This window comes from Nelumbo nucifera, chromosome 3, assembly GCF_055504915.1.
Source record: "Nelumbo nucifera cultivar China Antique chromosome 3, China Antique-T2T, whole genome shotgun sequence".
NCBI lineage: Eukaryota > Viridiplantae > Streptophyta > Magnoliopsida > Proteales > Nelumbonaceae > Nelumbo > Nelumbo nucifera.
This window is the reverse complement of record NC_142651.1, coordinates 61168558-61176932: the sequence shown is the minus strand read 5'-3', so window position 1 is coordinate 61176932 and position 8375 is coordinate 61168558. Positions and strand designations below refer to the sequence as shown.

General features: G+C 36.0%; 1 non-coding gene across 1 annotated transcript; it reads left to right on the top strand.

Moving 5' to 3' along the window:
* The first annotated feature begins 4216 nt into the window (after positions 1-4216).
* On the top strand, positions 4217-4323 carry LOC148801256 (small nucleolar RNA R71). The gene has a single exon (XR_016084855.1). It is a non-coding gene; the product is annotated as a small nucleolar RNA R71 (small nucleolar RNA).
* The last annotated feature ends 4052 nt before the right edge of the window (positions 4324-8375 follow it).

Here is an 8375-nt window from a genome sequence, read left to right as displayed (position 1 = left end):
CTCAGTTCTTCTATCTCTAACAACTGTAACTTCCTTTGAATACCTACAACGTTTAAATCAAAATTAAGTGCTTTAATAGCCCAATAAGCTTTATACTCAAGCTCTATAGGTAAATGATAACTTTCCCATAAATGAGTCGGTATGGTGACATCCTAAGGATAGTTTTGTAAGCAGTAGGATATGCCCAAAGGTCATTAGAAAGACATAAAGACCTATCTTTACAGTTCGGGTTGATTGTCTTTTCCAAAATTTGTTTGACCTCCCTATTAGCCAACTTAGCTTGCCCATTGGTCTGCGGATGGTAAACAATTAACACCTTGTGAATAACGCCATACCTGTGCATCAAAGCTTCAAAAGAACGATTACAAAAATGTGCCCATTGATTACTAATGATTGCACATGGTATACTATACCTAGATAATACATTTTCTTTTAAGAACTTAACAACAACTTTGTTATCATTAGTACGGCACGACACAACTTCAACCCATTTAGACACATAGTCAACAACAAATAAAATACAAAGATAACCAAAAGAAGGTGAAAATGGCTCCATGGAATCAATACCCTAACAGTAAAAAATCTCAATAACCAAGATGGAGTTAAGGGGCATCATGTGACAAAGAGTTAATGTACCTAAAATTTGGCACCTGTCACAAGAACGGCAAAAGGCATTAGTGTCCTTAAACAAAGTAGGCCAGTAAAGATTACTTTGCAAAACCTTTACAGCAGTCTTCTTCATAAAAAAATGGCCACCACAAGCTTCAGAATAATAGAAATTAAGGACACTATTAATCTCACTTTCTAGAATACAATGCCTCATGATTTGGTCAGGGCAATACTTAAACAAGTAGGGATCAGCCCAAAAAAAAATTTCTCACCTCAACCAAGAACTTACGCTTATCTTGTGCACTCCAGTTCGATAGCTTCACCTGAAACCAAGTAGCTAATGATGTGGGCATACCGTGGCACTTGGCTAATAGTGAACAAATGCTCGTCGAGGAAGTCATCTCGAATGGGTGGGTCATCATCTGCAAAATTATTAAACTCTAATTGGGACAAATGATTAGCAACCACATTTTCAACACCCTTCTTATCATTGATCATTAGTTCAAATTCCTACAAAAGCAAAATCCACCTAATCAAGTGAACCTTAGCATCCTTCTTAGATAGAAGGTGCTTAAGAGCTGCATGGTTAGTAAACATAGTAATAGGTGAACAAATGAGAGCACAAAATTTATCTAAAGCAAAAACAATAACTAGTAGCTCCTTTTTAGTTGTAGAATAATTCCTTTAAGCAATATTAAGAGTTATACTAGCATAATAAATAACAAAGGGCTTCCCCTCTCTTCATTGGCCTAAAACAACTCCCATTGCATAGTTACTAGCATCACACATAATTTCAAATGGAAGTTTCGAATCCGGTGATTGCCTGGTCGATGTGGTGGTTAGCTTAGTGATGAGGATTCTAAAAGCATCTTTACACTTTGGGGTCCAATCGAATTCAGCATCTTTGACTAGGAGTTTACATAATGGTCGTATTATAGCAGAAAAATTTTGTATGAACCTCCTATAAAAACCAGCATGTTTGAGAAAAGATCAGACTTCTCTTACCATTTCAGGAGTGGGTAATTTAGAGATCAACTCCATTTTGGCCTTGTCAACCTCTATTCCTCTTTCAAACATGATGTGTCCCAAAACTATACCCGAAGACACCATGAAATGGCATTTTTCCCAGTTAAGCAGAAGCCCTTTTTCTTTAGACCTAGTTAAAACCGCTTTCAAATTAAGTAAGCATGAATCAAAAGAATCACAAAAAATAGTCAAATCATCGATAAAGACTTTCATGCATTTTTCAACCATATTAGAAAACACACTAAGCATGCAACATTGAAAAGTATATAGAGCATTACATAAACCAAATGGCATCCTATGGAAAGCATAAGTACCAAAAGGACATGTAAAAGTAGTCTTATCCTGATCTTCTAAAGCTATCTCAATTTGATAATAGCTTGAATAACCATCAAGAAAGTAATAGAAAGGATGGCCAATCACATGTTCTAAGATTTGGTTAATAAATGGCAATGGAAAATGGTCTTTCCGAGTGGATGCATTTAATTTCCTATAGTCAATGCACATGCGCCACCCAGTTACTACTCTAGTGGGAACAAGAACTCCTTCATCATTTTCAAATATTGTGACCCTTGATTTCTTTGGCACAACCTGTGTAGGAATAACCCATTTACTATCAGATATAGGATATATGATTCCTGCGTCTAACAGTTTCAAGACCTCCTTTTTAACAATTTCTTTTATTATTGGGTTCAATCTTCTTTGGGGTTCTCGATGTGGGATAGTTCATTCTTCTAAATGAATCCTATGGAAACATATCAGTGGGTTTATACCTTTAATGTCAGTTATGGTCCAACCTAGTGCAGCCTTATGTTCTCTTAATAGATTTATCAATTTCTCATCTTGCTCAGCACTAAGTTCAGAAGTTATTATAATAGGAAAGGTATCACCTGGTCCAAAAATGCATGTTTCAATCTTTCAAGTATTGGGGATAACTCCATATTGGGTATCTCCATAGAAGATGTCTTTGGATGGTTTCTCTCATGTGGCAACTCCTCAAAGTATATTCCCAAATGAAAGCTTCGTGAAGTTATTCCTACAATTAATAAGAGCATTGGCTATAGCAAGGAATGGTTTTCCTAAAATAAGCGGAATCTTCGACTCACTGTCAACTACAACTTGGGTATCTAAAACCAGAAAAATCAATAGGATAATAGAATTTATCAATCTGATGCAAAACATCTTCCACTATCCCCCTTGGTTTCCGAATAGAATGATCAACCAACTATAACACCACGGACGTGGGCTTTATCTCTCCAAGACCTAACTACAAGTAAACCGAATAAGGCATTAAATATACACTTGCTCCTAGGTCCAAGATCCCAATATGACAAAAAATTGTGGGGTGCCCTAGATCTTTGTACTTTAGCGGCATTCTCTGCTTAATCACTGCACTTACCTATTTTGTCAGAAATGCAGTTTTCTTTACATGGTGTCTCCTTTTCATGGTACATAGATCCTTGATCACCTTGACATAAGCTAGTACTTGCTTAATCACATGCAACAAATGTTGATTAATCTTAACTTCTTTCAAATGTTCCAAAATCTCAACTTGGTTGTCTGAAAATTTTCCTCCAGATCTAAGAGCTTGGAGAAAGGTTACTTGGATCATAGCCTCCTTTTCTGACTCTTTTGAGGGGGCATCTTTAGTTCTGCTCAAAGTGGTGACATTTGTGTGAGGTGGGCTTGGATAAGGCCAATCTAAAACATTACCACTGCAAGTAGTGATAGTGTGGACCCCCTTAATGTTCTCTGGTTCAAAGGTGGATCCCTGTACCATATGTAACCCCTTCGGATTGGTCAGAGGCTGAAATAGAATTTTGCCTCTCTCTTGTATAGTAAGAGCATTGGTAAGCTTAGTTATCTGACGCTTGATATCCTTTTTCTCTTCAACCCCCTACGCAAGAATAGATTCAAAATTTTGGTTAGTCTTATTTTGTGCCTCCATAAATGCTTGAAGTATTTCCTCTAAAGGATTACTATTCGGTCAAGCATTGTATTGAGGTGTAGGATGAAATCTAGATGGTTGCACCTCTTCACTTCAATTATTGTTGGATGATATAGGTTGGTTCTGATTAGCCTTCCAATTAAAATTGGGATGGCTCCTCTAGCTAGGGTTATAGGTCTTTGAATAGGGTGAGAAAGGTTTCCTATACATTCCTAAGGCATTACACTATTCTTCATAAACCTCTCTCATATCACCATAGGTTAGGCAATCCTGAGCTAAGTGATCCAATCCCCCACAAACAAAACATGAAGTTTGAGTTTCTACCTTGGCAACCGTGTGGGTGACTTTATTATTTCTCATCTTTAAGGCCTTAAGTTCCTTTGTTACAACTTTTAATTGGGCTTTGATGTTGTCTTCCTCCTTAAGATGGTAAATCCTAGTTGGACGTGACCTATTAGTATTATCATAGCATTAGGTCCAGCCCACGTATGAGCTTTCTTAGCTAACTCATTCAGGTAATCTATGGCTTGTTTAAGATCCTTTTGCAAAAACTCCCCATTACACATCATCTCAATGAATTGACATTCCTTGTTAGTTAAAACCTCATAAAAATAGCTAACTAACCTCCAACTTTCATATCCATGGTGCGGACACAGGCACTGTAGCTCTTTGAATCTCTCCCAGGCTTGGTATAAAGTTTCACTATCCTTTTGAGAAAAGGTTGAGATTTATCTCTTAAGGTTGTTGGTCTTATGGTGTAGGAAGTACTTGTTAAAAAAAGCTTGGTCATCTCTACCCATGTACCTATGGATCTCAGTCTCAATAGTATAGCCAACTCTTAGCTTCTCTTTCAAGGAAAAAGGTAAAAATTTCAGCCTAACAATGTCTGCAATATTAGCTCAGTTATGAAAGGTGGCCACTACCTCTTCAAATTCCCTAATGTGCATATATGGGTTCTTACTATCTAAACCATGGAAATTAGGCAAGAGTTGGATCATTCTAGGTTTGAACTCAAATTGTAGTGTATTCGGAGGGAACATGATGCATGATGGTGTGGCTATTCGGGTGGGGTGCAGGTAGTCTTTTAAAGACCTAACAAGGTTGTCCTTATGTTGACTCATGGTTTTAGAATCGGAGGATGAACTAGATGAAGTAGATGATACTTCTTCTTCTTCTTCTTCAGGGAGTGGTGGTGGGTCTATTTGTATCTATCTAGCAAATTTTCCTCTTTTGTCCCTTGGTCTATTCATACACCCTCAGCTCTGTTTTTTTTTTTGTTTTTTTGGCTTACAAAAAGAATAAAAGGAAAATAAGATTAAGAAAATAAAATATAACTAAAGAAAATGAAACAAACAAAGGAAATAAAAGAGAAGTAAGGAATGTTCAAACTCAGTTGTTGGATTGTCCTCCCCGGCAATGGTGCCAAATTTTGTGTTACGCCCAAAATTATTACCCTTGGCTAAGTGATTGTTGAAGCGTAGCTTTAGGTGTCGAATTCACAGAGAAGCTGATCAAACCAATGAAAGGAGTTATCCCTAAGAGTGAATAACCAAGAAAAATGATTTTCTAAAAATAAAAGAAGAGCAAAAATACTTGAATAAAAGTAACGATGATTAAAGGATGAAAAGTAGTATTGTGATGAACAAGGTTTCAAGATTCACTTGATCGATTTGCTTTAACTAGTCTCAACTTTGATTCCTATTTATCACTCAATTGCAAGTTTTACATCCCAAACAAACAATTGGAAAATATAACTTTGAATCTAATGACAAGAACAAAAGTATTTGTTCTGAGAGAATTAACTTTTGATAAAGAACAAAATCATCTATTCTTACAAGCTATCCAAAAGTGCTAATATATCATATTGACAATATTGCAGTCAAGGATCAACCCATAAAATAAATCTACCCAATCAATTATTTTCTAACAAATTGCATATAAAAAGAGCATGACTAATCTTATATGAAAATTGAAGAATATAACTTTAGGATTTATCAAAATAATAAAAGAAATCTCTCAAGAACAGAATTAAACATTGAAATCTCTTAAGGAATCAAAGTAAAAATAACAAGTAAAACTCATCGATCAAGATCCTCCCTAGCCTTGTTAAAGTTTTAGCCGCACTTGGATGTCATTCTCCTCTCTTCTCCGTTGTGAAAGATAGAGAAAATAATGCCACATAACCTCTGAAAGTTGTCTCCATTTTAGGTTAGGTTTTTCCTTTTTATTGTTCTACTAGGCTCCTCAATCTGCTCAGCCCGGATCTGCATCTTATCCCCCAATTTTCGCCTAAATAGATATTGATTTAGAAAAATCTATCAACAGATGAATTGTAGCTCTCTCTCTTGTCTATCCATAGCCTCAAGAATCACAAAATTTTGACATCTTTAAAGAAAGATATGTCCAAAATACTAGACTCTATTTAGAGTAAAACGGGAAACGAATCAACACTCATACTTGGGCCATGGAACTTGGGTTCGGGTTTCACCTATGTTTGGGTTTTTTCCCATTCAATTTTTAATTATTTCAGCATAAAAATTGCAAAAATAATAAAATTGACATTTATAAAATTATTATGAAAAAATATTACTTTTAAACTCTTTATTTTACAAATGTCAATTATTGAGTATACTTTTGATATACATTTTTATGCTTTTGTCACATCGAATGGGGAGTTAAGGACGAGAAAATCCACCTAGCATCAACAAATCCACTAGTTGAGATCAAAGAACCTACTGTAGTTGCCACCATACATCAACCTTCTTCTTTAACACAGAAACATTGAATTTTAATTAATCCCTTCAAAAGTAATGTCAAGAGATAATTCGCTTCCCTACCTTTGCAGTTGATCAAGAGTGGATATCTAACACCTTTATCACCTAAACCAATTTCCCTATGCCCTACCAAAGAGCTTCAAGGACTGAGGCACTCAATAAACAATTGCACTTTTCTCAAAATCAATATCCAAGATCTAATCAATACCAAAGAATATTCCTTAAAACATAACTAAAATATGTAATCAAATTTAAGAACTACGACTAGTCTAATCCCTCATAAGGGGTACGTAGGTAGCTTGGGCATTGTCGCTTCGGTGCAACTCGGTAATCAATGAAAATAATAAAACCTTAAGGCCCTCAAACACACCTAAAACCCTAGGTTTTCTACCCAAACACCTTCTAGGTCCCAAAGACAAATAGTCTAGGCATTGCTTGCATCATCTTTGCATTCGTTCCATGCATGTTTGCATTCCATCTGAAGTCTAATGCTCCCAACAAGAAAGATGACCACACCTACTAAGGATCAACTCAAAATCCAACAAGAGATCGAAGAGCTTCAAAAAGTAGTGAGTCTATTAACCTTCAAAGTTGATTGGCTAATCTCTCATACAAGGGCAATACCACCAGCTTTTGTTTTGAATCCTATGTCACTACCTCAACCATCTAAGAAAGAAGTAAAGAAGTTCACCCTGTTACCTTGCCAACCTTCCCAACTTTTGCCCATCTTGGTCGAAAAATGATACCTTCATTTATTGCCTTGGAAGCCTCCTACAGATCCAAAGAATTTCAATTAGAAAATTTACTATGCCTATCATCAAGGACCAGGACATGAGACCAATGAATGCTGATAATTGAGGTATGCTATCCACTGCCTCATTAATGATGGTCAATACAACCCCGCACTTGAGCTTATGGACATGTTGCCACCTAAAGCACATTTGCATTGAACTTTGTTTTTCTTTGTGCCTTAAAGTTCAGTGTACTCGGTTTTTACTTAATGAAACCTTATTTTGTCTTTTATCAATCTTTGTTTGTGTTCCAATGCTTATTCCCAAGAAAACAACAAATTCAACTAGGCCAAACTTATCCTCCCAGTGTATCCAAATGTGATGATTGAAAACTTGCAACAAGTCTCATCGATATGTTCTTGAGAAAAGTTGGTTGTTGAATGGGAATTGAAAAAAGGAAATTTTTGGAGAAGGAAACAACCTTGGGTAGCCCAAGCACTGGAGGCATAAGGGCAATGGAATCAAATCATAACGGCTACTCCTAAGTCAACATCAAGTCATCAAAACCACTATCAATTGATGATCAATCAAAGCAAGGACTGGAGGCCATTTTCGATTGATCATTTCCCTCAGTCACTTATCATTTCAGACGATAGTCAACCCATTTGAGCCTTTCATCTAAACCTCTTTTTGACAAAACCCACAACTTTCCAAAAATGCTTGAATCAAAAGAAAAATCAAAAGGGCAAAAAAAAAAGTAAAAAAGTAAAATAGGAGAAAAGGAAAGAAAAAAAATATGAAAAAAAGCATAAAAAAACAAAAAGAACTAGGGGCAAGTTCACCGAAGGGCCCCAACATTGTCAAAGAGTAATACTTCTCCCTTAAATGATCAATTAGGGACAAACTTAACATGTATTTCATTTCATAAGTCATACATACAATCAAGAGATGAAGGGAGACTATCTATTAGTCATTTCACCTTGTCTTTGATCCACTACCAATTCTCTGAACCTCTTATTTGAGTAAAACCCCTTTTTCAAGAGATATATGTCAAATATTCGAATGTCCTTACAACAAGTAAAAAAGAAAAAGAGGAAAAACTAAGGTAGCAAAGTGCAATTTTGAAGAAAAAAAATGAAAGGAAAAAAAATTGGGGCAGTTAAGCTAAACATTTATTTTCAATTCCATCTTAACCCCACCTCACTCTCCACCCCAACGAAAAGTCCTCCTAGATCAAGATAAACGTATGGCTCATGGCATTGAAGGACATGAAACCCATTTCTCATCAAA